The sequence below is a fragment of the Pocillopora verrucosa genome, chromosome 13 (assembly GCF_036669915.1).
Source record: "Pocillopora verrucosa isolate sample1 chromosome 13, ASM3666991v2, whole genome shotgun sequence".
In the NCBI taxonomy this organism is placed as follows: domain Eukaryota; kingdom Metazoa; phylum Cnidaria; class Anthozoa; order Scleractinia; family Pocilloporidae; genus Pocillopora; species Pocillopora verrucosa.
In genome coordinates, this window is record NC_089324.1 from 17,363,087 (window position 1) to 17,387,630 (window position 24,544).

Genomic DNA, 24,544 nt, shown 5'->3' on the forward strand with positions numbered 1-24,544 from the left:
ATTGATAAACACTAACAAAATTGTATCCCTGAGTAAGAATTCAGCTGAAGGACAAATTTTGATGGCACACACTTCATTTAGTCAGTACTGTCAAATTTATCTGCTATCAGTTTGTTGATTTCTTGTGAATGTGTATCTTTCATGTATACATTACGAATAATTCATAACATGATTTCTCATGTGATAAGCACTTGTAAATTTTTCAAATACTTCAAACCCCACACACCCCATTAACTAGACATTTGTTGTTTGTTATTATATTAGTCTGGAATATCAATGACGCGCCAGTCTCATTAGCAATTGTAATCTTCAGCTACAATTGTCATCCTGCACTGCCAGGAGTCGAGGAAAGCTTGCAAAACAGATCACAGTTCCCCAAGATACTTGCGCTATCTTATATCTTCGTTACAATCCTCAAGATCGTTTTTTCAGTTTGTGCTTTCCTGTCGTTTAGCCCAGATATTCCAGATGTGATTTGCTGTGAGACGTCCATCCATGCTAAAAGTTGGCGGGTGAATTAATTTTAGAAGTTTGTGAAACACTGGTCGCGTAAGGAAACTCGCTGTGATTATACTTACATAAGAAGGGCTTTTCTTATGTACTGCTAATGTGCAAGATGATCATCTCACAGCTGGAGTTTGGTTTAGAACGTTATTAGAACTTTTGTTCTAATCGAAAACCAATGAGGCGTCAGATACTAAAATTCATCCGTGATTAAATTGGTCTCAATCCATTTCACACATTTGAGCTCTCTGGCCGTAACGGGCGGTAACTTGAAGAGTCTAACAACCCAACAAGCTTCCACAACTGTTGTCGGAGACGGAGAGTTAAACGGTAAAACGTGTTCTGAAATATTGACTTCATGCAACAGTGCAATGTGTTATTGAGGAGCATTTATTGAGGAGTGAAATTGAGGAGCATTTGCGACCTGATTCTCGGAACGAGAAGAATCAGTTCGGCAAAGTGTTACAATTTTCTTCCACATTTATAAGATACATAAAAAAAACTACTTAGTTCCGATTTGTCAAGATAAATGCAGTTTTCAGGTAATTCAATGCAGAAGAGGGTTAATTCAGTGCAAAGAAGTAACAAACCAGGCTAAACAATTCCTTGAACTGTTAAGCCGGATATTGAACTTTCTTGCGCCTCAAAGATGTAAAACATCATTGTATACTATTGTTTTGACCTTACGCGGTTGTTTCGACCGAACGCACAATTTCATTTGCAGGGTTTGAATAAATAATTTTTGCACTTGATGCGCGCGCTTTGCTTTTGCATAATTATTATATCTCGTATTTCTTCATGTATTTTATAATACGTAGTCACTTGATTTTTCTCGTGTCATTTTGAATAAATAGGCACTTGTAAATTTTTCCAAAGACTAGCACAATTGACTCGTGCTTATTGATTCCAAATTTCACTTAAAATTATGTGATTACCTGTACGAATTACCTTATTATCAAGCGGAAGCAAATTAAAATGACACATTATAAATATGTAGATTTTTCCTTTAGAAACAAAACGACTTTTTTCAGAACCACACCATTGAGTATTTAGTTTATATCTTAAGCATATGTCAGCTGCAAGAACCACATAGATTTAGTATTTAGTATTTAGTTTATATCTTAAGCATATGTCAGCTGCAAGAACCACATAGAGAAGTAACTCATCATATTGCAAAGTTTGAGGTGATCTGAAGATATTATAGGTTCCATCCGTGTAAGAACGGATGGAACAAATTTCGCAGCGTGTCGTTCCGAGGAAGTTCACTTTAAGCGTTAAAAATAGGGTGCCTCAAAAGACTTGCTTGCCATACTGATTGCATGTTTAAATTTTGTCATAATTTTGGTCATTACGTCAAATTATAAACGTTTGCATTACGTAAATTTCCACTGATACTTGTCAAAAATAAATACCGAATTGATATTTAGTCGTAAAAGGTAATAGTTTCAAATATTATATTTTTCGTAATTTTGAACGTTACCGTAAACGTTTTCGGCTTTCACATAAAATAGTAAAATTGATGTGACTTTTGCAGTATGTAGTCAACTTCGTGCGACAGTATTGATCTTACTACGAAACGTGAACCACAACATTTTTCACGATGTGGAATGACTTTCCCGGTTCTCGTTTAGCGAACAATATTCCTTCGATATGGGGGGAGGGGGAAGGGAATTTGGAACATTTGATTCGCTTTTATTGTTAATAATCAGCTGTTACATTCCATATCTAACCGAGTAACTTGTGTTCCTCAGGAATAACAAGATTGTTTTGCGTAGCAAAATGTCTGAAACTACCAGTTATCATTTTCTGAAAAACCATACTGAAGAAGGAGAGGAAGAACGAGAAGGAAAAGAACATGAAAAAAAAATCCTGATCCAAGAAGAAGACGCGGTCGATCAAAATGAAGAGTCTGCAGAAAGGTCGAGCTTATGGAAAGCGGTTGCTAACCTCATGAGTGATATCGAGGGTACCGGCCTCCTCGCTCTTCCTTACGTGATTGCTGAGAGTGGTCTGGTAGCGATAGCAGCTCTGGTCATGGTTCCCTTTATCACCTACTACACCGGAGCTATATTGATAGAGTGCCTGTATGAGACCAACAACGAAGGCGAAAGAATTCGAGTCAGGTCCAACTATAAAGAGCTCGGTAAAGCCTGCTGGCCTCGCTTTGGTGGTGCTATTGTTGCCGCTGTCCAGCTGATCGACCTGTTTATGCTGGCGTCTTTGTATCTTGTCTTATGCGCCTCGCTCTCAAGCAGTATATTTCCAGGGATACCGGTGTCCGATAAAATTTGGATGGTCATTGCAGCTACAATTGGGTTCCCGACCATTTTCGTAAAGAATCTTTCACAGGCTGCATGGTTCAGTTTAGTGAGTGTTGTAGCTTTATCTGTAGCAGTAATAGCTGTCTTAGCTTTTGGCATAGCACATGGCTCTAAGTGGAATTTTAGCCTTATATTAGTCTGGAATATCGATGACGCGCCAGTCTCATTAGCAATTATAATCTACAGCTACAATTGTCATGCTGTACTGCCAAGAGTCGAGGAAAGCATGCAAAACAGATCACAGTTCCCCAAGATACTTGCGCTATCTTATATCTTCGTTACAATCCTCAAGATCGTTTTTTCAGTTTGTGCTTTCCTGTCGTTTAGCCCAGATATTCCGGATGTGATTGCAAATAGCCTTCCCATGGGATTTCTACGAGTCTTTGTCAACGGATTTTTGATTTTAAACGTTCTCTTTTCATATCCTTTTAGTGTCATTACCATAATCCACACAATCGAGGAAATTTTTTCAGTCGATTCACTACCATTCAGATGTCCTGAGATTGTTTGGTTCATCGGCATTCGAGTGTTGACAAATTTTCTAACACTTCTACCCGCAATTTCTATTCCACATTTTGCGCTTTTTATGTCATTCATCGAAAGTTTAAGTGGTTCCTGCGTTGCCTTGATTTTTCCTGCAGTTTTTCACCTGAATATCCAAAAGGACAACTTAAAACTATATCAGATCACTTTTGATATTTTGGTGATATTTGTTGGAGTTTTTGTAAGTTTTACAGGTTTAATTTTCACTGGAAAGAAAATCCTTCAACTTTAGACTTCATCGTGTTTTCCTTTTTTTTATGTAAACAAAAATAGTTAAATTTTGTTCTTTTTTTCGAATATTACATTGCCACATGGCAGTGTAACTTTTTCCACTGTAGATTCACTCCTCAGGTATTTGAATGTTAGCGAATGAGCTTGCAGCTGGTTAATATTGAAGATATGATCTGCGATATCCAATAGTTTGTATAGAAAACAATCCCCCTCCTAACCCTAGTCCACGAGGCTATCCATATAAGTTTGACTTTCGCTTGGATCATGCAAATATAACGGTGTTAGCTCGAGTAGAAGGTAATCGCAACTACGTTCTTATGCAGCCGTAGTCCAAAATCGTCACGTAACTTGATCTTTCGTCGAGTGTCCCGTGTTCCTTATGTTATTAGTATTGCCTATGTTATACACATTTCTTGCTATTTCCAATCTTGTAGTTAGTCGTTCCGTTCTTGATGTACTATGTTTGTAATACTTTACTCAGAAATCACTGGCAATGGCGTGTAAATGGAAGGTTTCGATCGTGTCGTCAACAAATTATAGAAAACAAATGGAACAATCACGTCGTAAATTGCATTAAGAAGGCAAACAAGCGGATATATTTCATTGTTCTCCTGAAAAGGGCTCGGGTACCTTGTAATGACATTGTTGATTTCTACTGTACAACAATCAGATCTGTTCTAGAATATTGCGCTCCCCTCTTCCATCACGCGCTTCCCGCTTACCTCAGCGAGGATATAGAGAGAATACAGAAAAGAGTTCTTTCCATAATTCTCCCAGATATGTCATATCAGGACTGCTTGGACAGACTAGGCCTACCAACGCTAAAAGAGAGACGCAATGAACTATGTAAACGACTCTTTGATTCAATCGCCAACAACTCGGGGCTTAAAGTACACAACTTACTGCCTCCAAGAAGTGAACAAAGCTACTGCCTGCGACAACAGAGAACATATAATCTACCACGCTCGCGCACAGACCGCTTTAGACAGTCCTTTGTGTATGCAATGTCCAAAGATGCCTAACAACAAACAACGCGTAGTACTTAGCTAGTAACTATACATATTTTAATCCCATTAGATACTTATATTTTTATATCATGTACATATGTTTGTGATTAGTTTTAACATTTGCCTATTTATATATTTCTCTGTGAAATACGCAATTCAGTCTAATGACCGCGATGTATTTGTGAATAAACAGTCTATCTATCCATCTATCCATCTAAATTAAACTCCTCTTAAATTTATTGCTGGTGTGTTGGTCACCGTTTGATCTATCTCTAAGTTAAATTTTTATAAAAGCATATCGTTTTTTGCCGAGCTTTGGAACAGAAACACTACAATAGTATGATCAGTTTTTCACTGCCCAGTTTAGTATATTTCCATAAGCTTGGGCGAGTCGCGGGTTTGAAGGACATATAAGAAACTACCATTGTTCTTTGACTCTCTTATTACAAAAGGTCTAGAATCTGATCGTCAGGTGTTTTCTTTCACAAGTAGAAAGCAAAAGGGCTTGAAAAACTGTAATTATTGTGGAGAAATAAATAGAGAATAATACATGGGCGCGCGTAGATATGGAATTTCTCTTCATAATTGATAATTACTTACAAAAACAGCACAGTTCCCGATATTATAATTACAGGTAATCACATGATTTTTCTCATGTCATTTTGAATAAATAGGCACTGAAACTGGACTGAAAGCTCAAAAAGAATCTTAGATGGAACGAGAGTGCGGACTCACAAGCATGGAACAGCGGTTGAGATGATTATCCGGGATACTAATAGAGGAGGCTCTGTAACCGCGCAGTTGGTGCCTTGTGTAAAGATCGAGGATGACACCGGAATGTCGCGATATTTCGTGCCGTGCGCTTTTCAAGAATACACAAAATTCGAGTTGGAAAATAACACAGAGCGTGCGATTTTGTGGCGGAAATCATTTTCGCTGCGTGAAAGAGAGCGCTGTCCAGTTTGGACCGTTCCGGAAGTACTTGTCGTGCGGAATGTCTAAAAGTTCTCAAATTCCTTTTCAATTCCGACAGAAAGCTGCGCCCTTTTCATTTCCACCTGCTAAAAACAGCCTTTCTACACTATCATAGTCTTGATCAAAACTGGCGCTCAGATCAGCTTGGGGAGAGATTCCTGGGCATGTTGAGGTACATTCGGGAGTGTATCGCGAAAAAAGATTTGCCGCATTACTTCGTTCCCCGCGTTAATCTGATGAAAGTGCTCAGTGTCTCGTCACGTAAGAGCATCGGGGCAAGACTGCAGCAGTTACTTTCAGATGAAAAACAGTTGTTCTATGCAATTTCGGGATAGACTGTTGGGCACAATCAATGAAATCTGCCAATATTTCAGAATTTCATCTATGTAATTAATTACTGAAGAATGAACACTTTTTGAATACGCACAAACAATAAACAAGTGACAAGGCACTTTTGTTTCACAAACTCATGCAATTTTGTTCACCACTTGATCTAAATCAGTGAAAATTGCTGTAAAGAAAGTGATTTCCCGGAAAAGTAAGTAGTTTTGTATTAGTCTTCGTAATGTATCACTTGGAGCACCAGACAATTACTTCAACGGTCTTTGCAAATAATCAACTGCAATTACCGTCCGTTTAAGAAACCTATATGAGGCAAAGGATTATCTTATCCACGCTGTAACCAAGAGAATATATTCTCTTGACTGTAACACATAGATTCACTGTTTTCATGACATTTTTGGCTTCTTTATGCTTCTTGATACATTTTCTAGAAGCAAGACTCTATTTCGACGACGTGCAACTCCTCCTTTTCGCAGAATTCCGACGCACCAGTCAAAAATAAATCAATGCGCAAATATGGATGTTAGAGCGCCGCCCAGAACCCTCAAAGAGTTCCGCGCGGCGCGCTAAGATATTTTGTCGGAGACTTTGTGATTCGTGCGTGACACATGTCAGATGATGATTGTGAATATCATGTCAAGAGCTAGAAGCTCCGCCTTAAGTGATTTTGGGACATTGTTCGGTTTACATGATCAACGCAACCTTGAATGACCTTTTAAATCAGTACTTGGCAACAACCAATCACAATGTAGAGAATATCGTATAAGAGAGTGATTTCTTACAAATTTTGCAGAGTAGCTTTTTACACACCCGTTGTAAATAAGCGAATACGAGAGTGGAATAAAACAATTTGATTGATACTAGTTCGTTAGAATTGTATCCCTCGTAAACAGGGCAAAGTTGGCCGTTTTTATGCTAGAGACGTTAAAGTTGTCTAAGACGTTAAAGTCGTCTCGAGACGACTTTAACGTCTTAGACAACTTTAACGTCTTAGACAACTTTAACGTCTCTAGCATAAAAACGGCCGTTTACGAAAATTGTTCAATAATTTTTTTTAATCAATCACGCGACGGACTTCCCCGAAAAGCAGGGGCTCTTCGTAGTCTAGACTGTATTGTGCATTATGAATTATGCTAACATACGTGTAAAAGGAACAAAATATAACAAAGTTTCCTACCAATACTGTGCCATCTATAAAACTCATTATTTTCTCTTGATAACCCGTAACACAATGGTTAGTTACCAAAGAGAGTCCAAGTCGGCATGAATTTATGTTAAATTAACGGGATGAATCATTTTGTGAATGATGACATAATAGAATTCCTTTTCCTGTCTCTTGAACCTTTATCACCGGAAAGTCAATCCTCCCGTTAGAAAAAGAGAGGATTTTTATATGCTTGCGTTACTGCTATAAAAATGGATTGAAGCAATTTCCTCTGTTTTGTTGCAATTGAAAGAGCGTGCTCTATGAGAGTATAGAGCATAGAGCTGAGCTAAAGCTGTCACACCATCTGCCAAATTGTACTATGTTCGAGCTTTTCCAGGACTTCTTTTTAGCTTTTTTCCGATAATTGAAAGTGAAGTTTCGGAACTGAAGCGAGCCGGCAAGTAGCAACAGAAGAACCAAATGAAGGTTTGTAAACATACCAGGCGCCGTACGTCTCGTGTTTCTCCCCACACTTCTTTCGTGCTCTAGCCGCTTCCTGCGTGCTTTATAAGAGAACAGAACACAGTGAAGGCTTCTCTATTTGTTAATTAAGAAATTACAAGCAGTTTATAATATCAGTCTCTATTTATCAACTGAGTTTATAATTTAAATTATGTGGGCACCGTGGATAGTTTTAAACGCTAGCTTTTCGAGACATGACCCTTTGTCAAAGGGAATAGAGGAATTGTGGGTTGTGTGTGCCGGGTTTATAGACAGGAAGGTGTACGTAGTATGTTGTACCCCCGCGGACACAGCACCACAGTTTCTTTGGAAACTTACCCCCTCTACTAAAATTTAAACGTCAACCGTAAAAAAATAAATACATAAAAAGATAGGAAAAGATGAAAAAAGCTTAAGATGAACCCCCAAATGATGCAAAGTTCTTTCATATCTCACTATTTTAGACGCCTGCCGCGAAAAGTTATAGCCAGAGAGGAAGGTCTTACAGTCAGGTTTCCAGATATTCACCGATATTTCTTTTTATTTCGCCTTAAATATTAATATTCAGCTTAATATTTTCATTTATAATAAAGTTTGGATATAACGCGCGCTGTCATTGGTTGAAAGAGCGTGCTCTATGAGAGTATAGAGCATAGAACTGAGCTAAAGCTGTCACACCATCTGCCAAATTGTACTATGTTCGAGCTTTTCCGGGACTTCTTTTTAGCTTTTTTCCGATAGTTGAAACTCAGTGAAGTTTCGGAACTGGAGGGAGCCGGCAAGTAGCAACAGAAGAACCAAATGAAGGTTTGTAAACATACCAGGCGCCGTAATTTACGTTATTAAAACGTGAGAAGATGCGAAAATCCTCAAAGGAAAAACAAAATAGACATTCCGAGTTTTAAAGATTAACTCGCGCTCAGTTAGATTGCAAGCTTACGTACGGAAATAACAATCAAACACAGCGAACACTTATATAGTATTTAAAGTTCAGTGTTCAAAAACAAAACAGAACAAACACAAATGATGAAAAATATAACCAAATTGGCATAACTGTTAAAATTCATTCTAATCATGACGGTGTCTGAGCGAATATGATCATGCTGAAGTTCATCGCGGCTCGCTCATCATGGCGATCTCCGGTCATCACAGTAAAGCAAGTCTCAGAAACTATATCAGCCGCCCTTCGAGTGAAAAAATAAGAGCTTGCTCTTATATCCTTTCCAATGCGTTGAGTGGAAAGTCACCGCAGCCGAGTTTTGCCGAATCTTGAGCGATCTTCACGTTTCGGTGAATTCGGCTGTCGTTCATTCAAGAAGTGGGGAGAAACACTCGACTACGTCTCGTGTTTCTCCCTACACTTCTTTCGTGCTCTAGCCGCTTCCTGCGTGCTTTATAACAGAACAGAGCACAGTGAAGGCTTCTCTATTTGTTAATTAAGAAATTACAAGCAGTTTATAATATCAGTCTCTATTTATCAACTGAGTTTATAATATAAATTATGTGGGCACCGTGGATAGTTTTAAACGCTAGCTTTTCGAGACATGACCCTTTGTCGAAGGGAATAGAGGAATTGTGGGTTGTGTGTGCCGGGTTTATAGACAAGAAGGTGTACGTAGTATGTTGTACCCCCGCGGACACAGCACCACAGTTTCTTTGGAAACTTACCCCCTCTACTAAAATTTAAACGTCAACCGTAAAAAAATGAATACATAAAAAAGATAGGAAAAGATGAAAAAAGCTTAAGATGAACCCCCAAATGATGCAAAGTTCTTTCATATCTCACTATTTTAGACGCCTGCCACGAAAAGTTATAGCCAGAGAGGAAGGTCTTACAGTCAGGTTTCCAGATATTCACCGATATTTCTTTTTATTTCGCCTTAAATATCAATATTCAGCTTAATATTTCCATTTATAGTAAAGTTCGGATATAACGCGCGCTGTCATTGGTTGAAAGAGCGTGCTCTATGAGAGTATAGAGCATAGAGCTGAGCTAAAGCTGTCACACCATCTGCCAAATTGTACTATGTTCGAGCTTTTCCGGGACTTCTTTTTAGCTTTTTTCCGATGATTGAAAGTGAAGTTTCGGAACTGGAGGGAGCCGGCAAGTAGCAACAGAAGAATCAAAAAAAGATTTGCAAACATACCTGGCGCCGTAATTTACGTTATTTAAACTTGAGCAGATACGAAAATCCTCAAAGGAAAAACAAAATAAACATTCCGAGTTTTAAAGATTTTCACGCTCAGTTAGATTGCAAGCTTACGCACGGTAATAAAAATCAAACACAGCTAAAACTCGTACAGTGTATAAAGTTCAGTGTTCAAAAACAAAACAGAACAAACACAAATGATGAAAAATTTAACTAAACTGGCATAATTGTTAAAATTCATACCAATCATGACGGTGTCTGAGCGAATATGATCATGCTGAAGTTCATCGCGGCTCGCTCATCATGGCGATCTCCGGTCATCACAGTAAAGCAAGCCTCAGAAACTAAATCGGCCACCCTTCGAGTGAAAAAATAAGAGCTTGCTCTGATATCCTTTTCGATACGTTGAGTGGAAAGTCACATCAGTCACTGCAGCCGAGTTTTGCGGCGCTGTCATCACGAGCGATCTTCATGTTCCGGTGAATTCGGCTGTCGTTCATTCAAAAAACACTCGCCTTGAACAGTTTTTTTTCTACCTTGTCATGTGATAAAAACTCGCGTGTTTTTATGAGCCATAATTCGGCTGAAGTTCACTGAACATTTAACTTCAAGATTCTGTACTAGAGACTTCCGGCCAAAGTGTTAAATTCGACTTGCCGAACTATTTTAGTTTGTAAACTATCGTAGAATGTGAACTTTGATGGTTTTTGAACTTTGATGTTTTGACACTTTTGACAGCTTTAGTCTTGTACAGCCAATCAGATTATTTGAACGATTCTAACGGGGATTCTGATTGGCTTAAGAAGGGGGAAGAAAGTGGGAAGAAACACTCGACTACGTCTCGTGTTTCTCCCTACACTTCTTTCGCGCTCTAGCCGCTTCCTGCGTGCTTTATAACAGAACAGAGCACAGTCAAGGCTTCTCTATTTGTTAAATCTAAATCTCTAAAGATAGTATATCACTTGATAACTTGTCTCTGATCACACCACGAGGTGCCACGTGGTCCGATCCGTGATTATTGGAATTGAAATTGGTCTCAGTCCATTTCACTCATTTGAGCTCTCTGGCCGTAACGAGTGGTAAAGAGTCTAACAACCATAACCATAATTCTTAACCATATGGCAGCTGCAAGAACCACATAGAGAAGTAACTCATCATATTGCAAAGTTTGAGGTGATCTGAAGATATTATAGGTACCATCCGTGTAAGAACGTTTTGCGTAGCAAAATGTCTGAAACTACCAGCTATCATTTGCTGAAAAACCATACCGAAAAAGGAGAGGAAGAACGAGAAGGAAAAGAACATGAAAAAAAAAATCCTGATCCAAGAAGAAGACGCGGTCGATCAAAATGAAGAGTCTGCAGAAAGGTCGAGCTTATGGAAAGCGGTTGCTAACCTCATGAGTGATATCGAGGGCACCGGCCTCCTCGCTCTTCCTTACGTGATTGCTGAGAGTGGTCTGGTAGCGATAGCAGCTCTGGTCATGGTTCCCTTTATCACCTACTACTTCGTAGCTATATTGATAGAGTGCCTGTATGAGACCAACAACGAAGGCGAAAGAATTCGAGTCAGGTCCAACTATAAAGAGCTCGGTAAAGCCTGCTGGCCTCGCTTTGGTGGTGCTATTGTTGCCGCTGTCCAGCTGATCGCACTGTTTATACTGGCGTCTTTGTATCTTGTCTTATGCGCCTCGCTCTCAAGCAATTTCCAAGGATACCGGTGTCCGATAAAATTTGGATGGTCATTGCAGCTACAATTGGGTTCCCGACCATTTTCGTAAAGAATCTTTCACAGGTTGCATGGTTCAGTTTAGTGAGTGTTGTAGCTTTATCAGTAGCAGTAATAGCTGTCTTAGCTTTTGGCATAGCACATGGCTCTAAGTGGAATTTTAGCCTTATATTAGTCTGAAATATCGATGACGCGCCAGTCTCATTAGCAATTATAATCTTCAGCTACAATTGTCATCCTGCACTGCCAGGAGTCGAGGAAAGCATGAAAACAGATCACAGTTCCCCAAGATACTTGCGCTATCTTATACCTTCGTTACAATCCTCAAGATCGTTTTTTCAGTTTGTGCTTTCTTGTCGTTTAGCCCAGATATTCCAGATGTGATTGCAAATAGCCTTCCCATGGGATTTCTACGAGTCTTTGTCAACGGATTTTTGATTTTAAACGTTCTCTTTCCATAATCTACACAATCGAGGAAATTTTTTCAGTCGACTCACTTCCATTCAGATGTCCCGACATTGTTTGGTTCATCGGCATTCGAGTGTTGACAAATTTTCTAACACTTCTACCCGCGATTTCTATTCCACATTTTGCGCTTTTTATGTCATTCATCGAAAGTTTAAGTGGTTCCTGAGTTGCTTTGATTTTTCCTGCAGTTTTTCACCTGAATATCCAAAAGGACAACTTAAAACTATATCAGATCTTTTCGATATTTTGATAATATTTGTTGGAGTTTTTGCGAGTTTTACAGGTTTAATTTTCACCGGAAAGAAAATCCTTCAGCTTTAGACTTCATCGTGTTTTTCTTTTTTTATCTAAACGAAAAGAGTTAAATTTCGTTCTTTTTTTTCGAGTATTACATTACTACACGGCAGTGTAACTTTTTCCACTGTAGATTCACTCCCCAGGTATTTGAATATTAGTGAATGAGCTTGCAGCTGGTTAAGATTGAAGATATAATATTGCCTATGTTATACACATTTCTTGTTATTTCCAATCTTGTAGTTAGTCGTTCTGTTCTTGATGTACTATGTTTGTAATACTCTACTTAGAAACCACTGGCAATGGCGTGTAAATAGAAGGTTTCGATCGTGTCGTCAAGAAATTAAACTCCTCTTAAATTTATTGCTGGTGCGTTGGTCACGGTTTGATCTATCTCTAAGTTAAATTTCTATAAAAGCTTATCGTTTTTTGCCGAGCTTTGGAACAGAAACACCACAATAGTATGATCAGTTTTTCACTGCCCAGTGTAGTATATTTCCATAAGCTTGGGCGAGTCGCGGGTGTGAAGGGCATATAAGAAACTACCATTGTTCTTTGACTCTCTTATTACAAAAGGTCTAGAATCTGATCGTCAGGTGTTTTCTTTCACAGGTAGAAAGTAAAAGGGCTTGAAAAACTGTAATTATTGTGGAGAAATAAATAGAGAATAATACATGGGCGCGTAGATATGGAATTTCTCTTCGAGTGTTCGACTCGATAGCTCACGAGTGAGCGCAGTACTTTAATGTTAAAACTGAAATGTGATTAGTTAGTGTTATGTTTTGCAAGTAATGCCCAGAATTATTCAGACCTTAACATTTCATGACTTCCTGTAAGCTTGGAAGTCTTCTAGATTCTCTTCATAATGGCTCAGATAAGTATTGGTATTTATACATGGTAGCAATACATGTGTATTAGGCCTTTATTTGGTAGACTACAACTGCTTTTCAATTACTGGTTTGGTTTTGGTTAATTCATCACAATACTAGTATACATGAAAAATTACACTTTTTTGATCGGCTGAAAACAGCTAGGTGCGTCTTTCATTTATCATTAGTGCAAAAGTAACAACTCAAGTACGAATATAAACTAGGCTCAGCAACAATAGATCACATAAGAAACCAACCAGAGTTACACAAAGTAGGTTGTTCTTATTGATATATGCAGAAGCTGACAAAAATAAACAAAAGCTTGGATACTTTTATTTATATTGATAAACACTAACAAAATTGCATCCCTGAGTAAGAATTCAGCTGAAGGACAAATTTTGATGGCACACACTTCATTTAGTCAGTACTGTCAAATTTATCTGCTATCAGTTTGTTGATTTCTTGTGAATGTGTATCTTTCATGTATACATTACGAATAATTCATAAAATGATTTCTCATGTGATAAGCACTTGTAAATTTTTCAAATACTTCAAACCCCACACACCCCATGAGCTAAAGACATTTGTTGTTTGTTAAAAATTTACTTGTGCTTAATTAGTATATCAAAGTACACTTTAATTAATGTAGCTTAGACTTTGTTGAGTTTTTATGAAGACAGTTCAATGGAACTGACATTTGTTACATTTATAGTTAGAAGTTAGAGCTACTTGATGTGGATTTAAAAACCATCAGGCATCCTCGGAGACCAAGGGGTTCTTATCACGTCTGTAGACCCCTTAAAAGCACAGTCTTAACAGATCAGTTCCAAACTGTCGCAGTCATTCTGAATTTTGATTGGTTCAAGAAGTTCAATGTTGTTCTGGAAAATAAGAGAGAAGCAGGTCTCACAAGTCCTCTTGTATGCTCTAACAGAAAGTGATACATGAAGTTCAGTTGCTTACCATGTTTGTTTTGGACCTTTTTGTATGGTAGATTAGCACTTTGCATGATGATGTGAAGTTGACCATTTGCATGATGATGTCAAGTTCACCTATTCATTTCACGTCTCCACATAACTTGAATTTGGTAGACACGCTAGCATGAAATTACAATTTCAATAATAAGAAAAATTGAAAGATTCTGGTACTTTAAATCATATGATACCATCGTGCACTTGCCTGTACATTGAACTCTGTTGTGTTTAAGTTACGTCTATTATTACTGTTCCTGAAATCTCTTATGGTGACACTCTATCTCTATTCAACTTTCTGTTAAATAAAACCTCCAGGTCAAATTCTAAATCTTATTGGGTTGAAAATTATTAGCAAAGTTAATATAATGTTACTTCAGAGTACTTAACTCTACATATGATTCATTAAAATATTGCTTGTGTTCTGATCTTGTAATGCACCTATCTTTTTTCCCTAGATTCTTCATTTGCAACCTTCTATCTACCTACCTCAACTAAATGTTTCTGTGTTCTTTATTGAAAATACAGACCCACAAAACCTAAATACAACGATTGTAGTAAACATTTTGCTCTCAACCAACTGAAAATAGAAATTTATGCCCTAATGGACAAAAGAAACCTACGCTCATCACACATACTTTACATGTATGTATTGTCCAAAATTAGTCATACGTTCAAACCAAATCAAGCTGCCAATGGCTTCTAGTGTAGATTACATCATTTCCCGAATGTCACTGCCCTGCTGCAAAGTTTTGTCCTCGTGCACTGGTACACAAAATGCCAAAGATATTCATATGAAATGCTTCCCTAGAGTTCATTTCACATCACTTGCCTTGGAAAAGACAATCAACCTACAAACTTCAGAAGTCATTTCCTCTTCGTTACGTAAACATAATCATGACTGAATCTATCAGGCCACTATGGGAGATGATGCTGCCTGTGATTAACCGTTATACGTAGTTGAGACCCTCATTTAGGCGCCAATGGTCAAAATAGAAAATTAACCGTCAATCGTCGAAAGCTTTATGATTTCACCGATAACCAACACAGTAGAAAAACCGCCAAAAAATTATTCGTCCGTGACCCTGACATTAGGAAAAAGTAACCGCAACTAACAAATACTAGTATTCAGCCTTCGGCTCCCGCTTCTCGCACTTCTCGAGTGTTCTTAAAAATTTCTAAGTGCTTTAATAACATAGCTAGTAAATTTGTCTAATCAAAAAGCCGCGACTTTTTTAAAACCCGCGACACGCGACCCGCGACCATTAGGGAAACTCCCTGTAAATAGCCAACATGTTAACTCACAGTGTGGTCTGCCTGCGGTTAACCGTTATACGTAATTGAGACCCTCATTTAGGCGCCGATGGTCAAAATAGAAAATTAACCTTCAATCATCGAAAGTTTTACGATTTCACCGATAACCAACACAGTAGAAAAACCGCCAAAATTATTCGTCCGCTACCCTCACATTAGGAAAAAGTAATCGCAACTAACAAATAGTAGTGTTCAGCCTTCGGCTCCCGCTTCTCGCACTTCTCGAGTGTTCTTAAAAATTTCCAAGTGCTTTAATAACATAACTAGTAAATTTGTCTAATCAAATTCGATTGCGTGAGCGTGCTTCATATTCCTATTGTGCACGCTCATGACGTCAGCAAACAAATCCCTTGAGAAAAAACTTTTCTCCGCGATTTTTTATTTTGATTCGTGCGTGACACATGTCAGATGATGAGTGTGAATATCATGTCAAGAGCTAGAAGCTCCGCCTAAAGTGATTTTGGGACATTGATCGGTTTACATGATCAACGCAACCTTGAATGACCTTTTAAATCAGTACTTGGCAACAACCAATCACAATGTAGAGAATATCGTATAAGAGAGTGATTTCTTACAAATTTTGCAGAGTAGCTTTTTACACACCCGTTGTAAATAAGCGAATACGAGAGTAGAATAAAACAATTTGATTGATACTAGTTCGTTAGAATTGTATCCCTCGTAAACAGGGCAAAGTTGGCCGTTTTTATGCTAGAGACGTTAAAGTTGTCTAAGACGTTAAAGTCGTCTCGAGACGACTTTAACGTCTCTAGCATAAAAACGGCCGTTTACGAAAATTGTTCAATTATTTTTTTTAATCAATCACGCGACGGACTTCCCCGAAAAGCAGGGGCTCTTCGAAGTCTAGACTGTATTGTGCATTATGAATTATGCTAACATACGTGTAAAAGGAACAAAATATAACAAAGTTTCCTACCAATACTGTGCCATCTATAAAACTCATTATTCCCTCTTGATAACCCGTAACACAATGGTTAGTTACCAAAGAGAGTCCAAGTCGGCATGAATTTATGTTAAATTAACGGGATGAATCATTTTGCGAATGATGACTTAATAGAATCCCTTTTCCTGTCTCTTGAACCTTTATCATCGGAAAGTCAATCCTCCCGTTAGAAAAAGAGAGGATTTTCATATGCTTGCGATACTGCTATAAAAATGGATTGAGGCAATTTCCTCTGTTTTGTCGCAATTGTTACGATCAACCACGTGCAGAGTCGGGTTTTACACGTGTAAAATTGCGACTTTTTTTTAACGTGTATTTGATATCGTCAGTCAGCTGCTGACACGTCACTCACCTTTCTTGCCACTCTGTCGGATTGTGCCGGAATAAATCACAAAGTGTTCCCCTTTCTTAATCTAAGGACGTTGTTTAATTTTAACGTCAGTCAAAGCCTATGGCGTTTATGTAATAAATCAAATAAAACGTAACATGAACATATGGAATTTCTCTTCTCGTGTTCAACTCGAAGAGAAATCCTATATCTAAATCTAAGCGCACCTATGTATTATTTTCTATTAAGAAATTACAAGCAGTTTATAATCTCAGTCTCTATTTACCAACTGAGTTTATAATTTAAATTATGTGGGCACCGTTGAGAGTTTTTAAAGCTGACTTTTCGAGACATGACCCTTTGTCAAGGCGAATAGAGGAATTGTGGGTTGTGTGCCGGGTTTATAGACAGGAAGGTGTACGTAATATGTTGTACCCCGCGGACACAGCACCACAGTTTCTTTGGAAACTTGCCCCCTCTACTAAAATTTTAACGTTAACCGTAAAAAAAATAATAATAAGTAAAAAAGATAGGAAGAGATGAAAAAAGCTCAAGACGAACCACCAAATGATGTAAAGTTCTTTCATATATATATTTTAGACTCCTGCCACGAAAAGTTATAGCCTGAGAGGAAGGTCTTACAGTCAGGTTTCCAAATATTCACAGATATTTCTTTTTATTTCGCCTTAAATATTAATAATTAGCTTAATATTTTCATATCTAAATCTCTAAAGATAGCTTATCACTTGATAACTTGTCTCTGATCACACCACGAGGTGCCACGTGGTCCGATCCGTGATTAAATTGGTCTCAATCCATTTTACTCATTTGAGGTCTCTGGCCGTAACGAGTGGTAAAGAGTCTAACAACCCAGCAAGCTTCCACAACTGTTGTCTGGAGACAGAGAGTTAAACGGTAAGACATGTTCTGAAATATTGACTTCATGCAATGTGTTGTTGAATCACATATTTTTATTTATGGACTAAGAGGTCACGGTTTGAAATACGAAAGAAATCTTTAGGTAGCACCTCATGTAATTATATATTCTATAGCTATTTTATTTCCTATGTATTTTTTAGCGTGAAAGTGAAGAGCATTCACGACCTTATTCTCGGGACTAGTAGAATCAGTTTTGCAAAGTGTTAAAATTTTTTTTACTTGAAAAAATTACCCAATTCTGATGGGTTAAGATAAATGCAGTTTTCAGGTAATTCAACGCAGAAGAGGGTTAATTCAGTGCAAAGAAGTAACAAACCAGGCTGAACAATTCCTTGAACTGTTTAGCCACAGTTTGAACTTTCTTGCGCCTTAAAGATGTGAAAATATCATTGTATATTATTGTTTTGATCGTACGCAGTTGTTTTGACCGAAGCACAATGTCACTTGCTATCCGCGCTGTCCTTCTGCATTATTATTAGCTATCTCGTATTTTTTTCATGAATATTATTTATGCGTAATCACATGATTTTTCTCGAGCAATTTGTAATAAATAAGCACTTGTAAATCTTTTCAAAGACCACAAATTGTACTTGCCCTGCGGGCTCGTGCAATTTTGTAAGTCTTTGAAAAAGTTTACTCTTGCTTATTGTTCCAAATTGCACTCAAAATACTACCTTAACAACCATTAACAGCCAAGAACCTTACTAGAACCGGTTAACGGTTAGCCGTGAAATGGTAAAAACAGACATAGCTAAGATGGCAAGCAAGATGGGGGCACTGGATAACATCAAATTTTGCAGCGGACGCTTGGAATGCCTTACCCCTTTCCCTAAGAGATGTGCCCACCTTAAGTCAATTTAAGCGTGGTATCAAGAAAGCTTTATTTTAATTTTTTAATGCAGCACTAGCTTAATTAAATTAGTGTTAATTTTTTAATATAATGTATGTTTTTCTGTTTTATTTTTCGATTGTATTTATATTTACATTTTTACGTAATTATATTGATTTGTAGTTACCTTTAGAGGACCCTTCTGTAAACCACCCTTTCTGTGATGTTGGCATCCTCAATAAAGATTAACTATTATTATTATTATTATTATAGCCCTTTGGCGGTAAAATTGAAAAATTTTAACTATGAGTTGTAAAAAAACGCCATAATCACCATAATGTTATAATCTCTTGATCCAACGTTTCGACACTCCCGTCTAGTGCTTTCATCAGGGGTGATCTAAACGCTGCAACAAGAGGTCCTTTTATACGCTCACTAATTAGCCGCCCTTTTTTCTGACGAGGTGTAAATAGGCGTCAGGAAGTGAGTCTATCTTTTTCTCTTGGGTAGAAGGTTTCATGTCGAAGGCGAGGGTACAATGTCGAGGGTACCTTTTTTCCCCATTTTTTTTTTGATTAATAAAGAAAATTTAAGCCGAATTAACTAAAATAATTAAAAATAGTTAAAGAAATTTTTTTCAAGATAGAGACTGCAGGTGGACATTTGATCTTTTTATACGAGGACATCGCCCTAAAAATAGCGAGTGGGGGAGGGGTGAGGTAAGGAATAGCCTGCGTTTATTTGGAGAATAACAGAGAACTACAAGAACGATAAGAACAGCCGTATTAAGATGAAAGGTGGGGTGTGTGTATGTGTGTGTGCGGGGGGGGGGGGGGGGTGGATTTCGGGACGGCGAAAAAATAAAACATGATACATGGCTCAGTTAACATTTCCTTCGAACGTTTATTTGGGCATTTACATTCCAATCTGTATTTGGGAGAGGAACTTTGCGTGACGACCACTTATAACGAATTACAACCACTTGTAACTATGTTTCGTCTGTACATCAATGCTTGAATTTTACAACAAAAACCACAGGAACAGATCTGCACACAGGATAATTATGTGTACAAATCATGATGTCGTCCCACTGTCATCGTGTTGTCCCCCCTGCCCCTCCAAAAGAACACCGCTCATTTTTTTATTAATTAAAAAAAATGGGAAAAAAAGGTACCCTCGACCCTCGACATTGTACCCTCGCCCTCGACATGAAACCTCGACCCGGCCCTATACCCTCTACCCCCGACAAAAAGATAGATTTTTCTGTTTGTCGCGATTGACTTGAGATAGCATGCAAATAGCGGTGTTACTAAAGTGCGGATCAGCAGACCGTGTAGCCTTTTATAGTCTTGTATGAATACATGACAATTTTTCATTAGTGGAACACATGCAATGTTTGTCGAGAAAATTTCTACGGGACCAAAACAGCAGCCTTAAGAAGAAACTTTTTTTTATGTTTGTATTTAATTCATCTCCACACCGATACCAGTTGAATCCCAGCTGTTTAGTCGTGATTTCATGAAGTTTGCGGATTCAGGTGAGTACAGACACTTAAAACAGGCAGAAGATTACAGAGTGGAAAACATCTTGGCCAGCTATAATTAATACCTTTGTAAATATTTTCGGCTTTGATTTTCAATCTGTATTCTTTCTCGGTTAAATTTTATCAGGGATACAATTAATGATAAAGTGTATTGGCCCCCATAAGGAGTTTCTGAAGCTGACTTTTCGAGTGTTAGCCCTTCGTTAGAGCGTATTAAGTAAATTGCGTGTTTTGCGTTGAGATGTGTACGATATGTGGCACCTCCCAATGACGCAGCACCTCTGTTTCTTTAAGAACGTACCCGTTTCCTAAAATTTAACAGTCAACCGTAAAAAAAAGCAGCTCAGGATCAGCTGCCAAACAGTTTGAGAATCTTTCAAAACTCATCATTTTAAAGGCTTGCAAGGACAGTTCTGCTTCTCGAAGAATCTTTGGGACTGTTAGGTTTCTGAATATATTAACTATGTGATTATTTCAATTAATTTTCGCCTAAACTGACGGTTTGAAAATGTTAACATTTAACAAAATATTTTAATATCAAAAAACAGCGTGCCGAAAAATAGATTCTATACAACAGAGACTGAATTGAAACGAGTCTACCCCGAGACACTGACTCAATCACAACATGAATATCATAAGTAAGATGAAAAAAATAGCCAAAGAAGTTTATCGTCTTGTCACGCGCGTATGACAAAGAAAAATTCTGAGTCTCCGTGAGGAATCGAACTTCAGACCAACCACGCTCCGATGCTCTACCACTGAGCCACAGAGACCCAATATGAGAGATAGCATGAGATAGCATGCAAATAGCGGTGTTACTAAAGTGCGGATCAGCAGACCGTGTAGCCTTTTATAGTCTTGTATGAATACATGACAATTTTTCATTAGTGGAACACATGCAATGTTTGTCGAGAAAATTTCTACGGGACCAAAACAGCAGCCTTAAGAAGAAACTTTTTTTTATGTTTGTATTTAATTCATCTCCACACCGATACCAGTTGAATCCCAGCTGTTTAGTCGTGATTTCATGAAGTTTGCGGATTCAGGTGAGTACAGACACTTAAAACAGGCAGAAGATTACAGAGTGGAAAACATCTTGGCCAGCTATAATTAATACCTTTGTAAATATTTTCGGCTTTGATTTTCAATCTGTATTCTTTCTCGGTTAAATTTTATCAAGGATACAATTAATGATAAAGTGTATTGGCCCCCATAAGGAGTTTCTGAAGCTGACTTTTCGAGTGTTAGCCCTTCGTTAGAGCGTATTAAGTAAATTGCGTGTTTTGCGTTGAGATGTGTACGATATGTGGCACCTCCCAATGACGCAGCACCTCTGTTTCTTTAAGAACTTACCCGTTTCCTAAAATTTAACAGTCAACCGTAAAAAAAAGCAGCTCAGGATCAGCTGCCAAACAGTTTGAGAATCTTTCAAAACTCATCATTTTAAAGGCTTGCAAGGACAGTTCTGCTTCTCGAAGAATCTTTGGGACTGTTAGGTTTCTGAATATATTAACTATGTGATTATTTCAATTAATTTTCGCCTAAACTGACGGTTTGAAAATGTTAACATTTTACAAAATATTTTAATATCAAAAAACAGCGTGCCGAAAAATAGATTCTATACAACAGAGACTGAATTGAAACGAGTCTACCCCGAGACACTGACTCAATCACAACATGAATATCATAAGTAAGATGAAAAAAATAGCCAAAGAAGTTTATCGTCTTGTCACGCGCGTATGACAAAGAAAAATTCTGAGTCTCCGTGAGGAATCGAACTTCAGACCAACCACGCTCCGATGCTCTACCACTGAGCCACAGAGACCCAATGGTAAGCGACGCTCAGTAAATCATGAGATCGAGGTGAATAGATACCAGCATGAGACCGAAGACATGTGTGTCAGTCAAGGCAAGATGGCGTCGAAAAGCTGGAACGGGCTGGTTTCCGGCCTCTGGCTTCGGATCAATACCCGCGGAATACCGTGAATACATGTGGAACTGAATTACAACATCAATAGTTTGCGTTCCAGCCAATCACATCCCGGCTAAACAGACCAATCACGTTCAACAGACCAGACTTTATAACATCATCGACTGACAACCACTCTCCACTTGACTCTGAAGATGACTTCCGCACAGGTTGTCGAAACGTCAGTCACCAACAACAGTTCTTTTCAGAACTACACTCACACGGACGATCACACTATACGAACTACTGATACTCCTGGGTTCAAACCATTTACTTTAATCGTTAATTGTTTTCACTTGAACCCAGCAATGATTTCCGAATTAGCCTCCGCCTTCCCACTGAATACAGGATAACAATAAAAAAAAACACTCTTGCAATATATCTTTTACGGCCTTTTGTATCTTAGTTTTGTTATTATACTACACATTTCAAGAATTGCAATATAAACATGAACACGAAGAATAGTCACTTTCATTCACGAAGAATAGTCTTGAAGTTGAATAAAAATACATCTAAAGAAACCGTGCTTCGTTTTTCTAAACAGCTGAGTGTTTAAGAAAAAAATTTTGATATAATTCTACACCAAAGTACCTTATTATCAAGCGGAAGGAAATTTAAATGACATATCATAAATATGTAGATTTTTCCTTTAGAAACGAAACGACTTTTTTCAGAACTACACCATTGAGTATTTAGTTTGTATCTTAACCATATGTTAGCTGCAAGAACTCCATATAGAGGTAACTCATTATATTGCAAGGTTTGAAGTGATCTGAAGATATTATAGGTCCCATCCATGTAAGAACGGATGGAACAAATTTCGCCGCGTATCGTTCCGAGGAAGTTCACTTTTAGCATTAAAAATAGGGAGCCTCAAAAGACTTGCTTGCCATTCTGATCGCATGTTTAAACCGTAAAAGGTAACAGTTTCAAATATTATAGTTGTCGCATTTCATCAAGTAATTTTGAACGATACCGTGAGCGTTTTCGGCTTTCACTTATGTATGTAGTCAACTTCGTGCGCCAGTATTGATCTTTATTACGATAAAACGTGAGCCACAACATTTTCCAGTGTTGAATGACTTTTCATGGTTCTCGTTTAGCGATCATCTTGCATAATGACAGTCATGGGCGGAATTATAAGAGTTTGTATGAGAATATTTACGACCGCTCTAAGGAATAAAACTATACGTCATATTCTCAATAAAAATACCTCACCTTACTTCCACTGCGTTTTCTCTTGTTATCTGACCGCTCACTTTGATGGAAAGAACCCATTTCAGCGAGTTGTCCATTTCGAGGTTTTCAATTTACATAAGAAGGGTTTTTCTTATGTACTGCTACTGTGCAAGATGATCATCTCACAGCTGGAGCTTGGTTTAGAACCTTATTAGAACCTTTGTTCTAATAGAAAACCAATGAGGCGTCAGATACTAAAATTCATCCGTGATTAAATTGGTCTCAATCCATTTCACACATTTGAGCTCTATGGCCGTAACGGGTGGCAACTTGAAGGGTCTAACAGCCCAACAAGCTTCCACAACTGTTGTCGGAGACGGAGAGTTAAACGGTAAAACGTGTTCTGAAATATTGACTTCATGCAATGTGTTATTGAGGAGCATTTATTGAGGAGTGAAATTGAGGAGCATTTGCGACCTGATTCTCGGAACTAGAAGAATCAGTTCTGCAAAGTGTTACAATTTTCTTTCACATTTATAAGATACATAAAAAAACTACTCATTTGTTAAGATAAATGCAGTTTTCAGGTAATTCATTGCAGAAGAGGGTTAATTCAGTGCAAAGAAGTAACAAACCAGGCTGAACAATTCCTTGAACTGTTAAGCCGGATATTGAACTTTCTTGCGCCTCAAAGATGTAAAAACATCATTGTATACTATTGTTTTGATCGTACGCGGTTGTTTCGACCGAACGCACAATTTCATTTGCAGGGTTTGAATAAATAATTTTTGCACTTGATGCGCGCGCTTTGCTTCTGCATAATTATAAGCTATCTCGCATTTCTTCATGTATTTTATTAATACGTAATCACATGATTTTTCTCATGCCATTTTGAATAAATAGGCACTTGTAAATTTTTCCAAAGACTAACACAATTGACTCGTGCGTATTAATTCCAAATTGCACTTAAAATTATGTGATTACCTGTACGAATTAACCTTATTATCAAGCGGAAGCAATTAAAATGACACATTATAAATATATAGATTTTTCCTTTAGAAACAAAACGACTTTTTTCAGAACTACACCATTGAGTATTTAGTTTATATCTTAAGCATATGTCAGCTGCAAGAACTACATAGAGAAGTAACTCATCATATTGCAAAGTTTAAGGTAATCTGAAGATATTATAGGTTTCATCAGTGTAAGAACGGATGGAACAAATTTCGCCGCGTGTCGTTCCGAGGAAGTTTACTTTTAGCGTTAAAAATAGGGTGCCTCAAAAGACTTGCTTGCCATTCTGATCGCATGTTTAAATTTGGTCATAATTTTGGTCATTACGTCAAATTATAAACGTTTGAATTACGTAAATTTCCACTGATACTTGTCAAAAATAAATACCGAATTGATATCTAATCGTATAAGGTAGTA

General features: G+C 37.8%; 4 pseudogenes; all 4 read left to right on the plus strand.

Annotated features, from left to right (window-relative positions):
* The first annotated feature begins 2,266 nt into the window (after positions 1 to 2,266).
* On the plus strand, positions 2,267 to 3,645 carry LOC131797448 (vesicular inhibitory amino acid transporter-like; annotated as a pseudogene).
* Positions 3,646 to 5,287: 1,642 nt separating this feature from the next.
* On the plus strand, positions 5,288 to 5,916 carry LOC131797451 (cyclic GMP-AMP synthase-like receptor 3; annotated as a pseudogene).
* Positions 5,917 to 11,024: 5,108 nt separating this feature from the next.
* Positions 11,025 to 12,268, plus strand: LOC131797450 (vesicular inhibitory amino acid transporter-like; annotated as a pseudogene).
* Positions 12,269 to 20,918: 8,650 nt separating this feature from the next.
* Positions 20,919 to 24,544, plus strand: part of LOC131797449 (vesicular inhibitory amino acid transporter-like) — a 5,323-nt pseudogene continuing 1,697 nt past the window's right edge.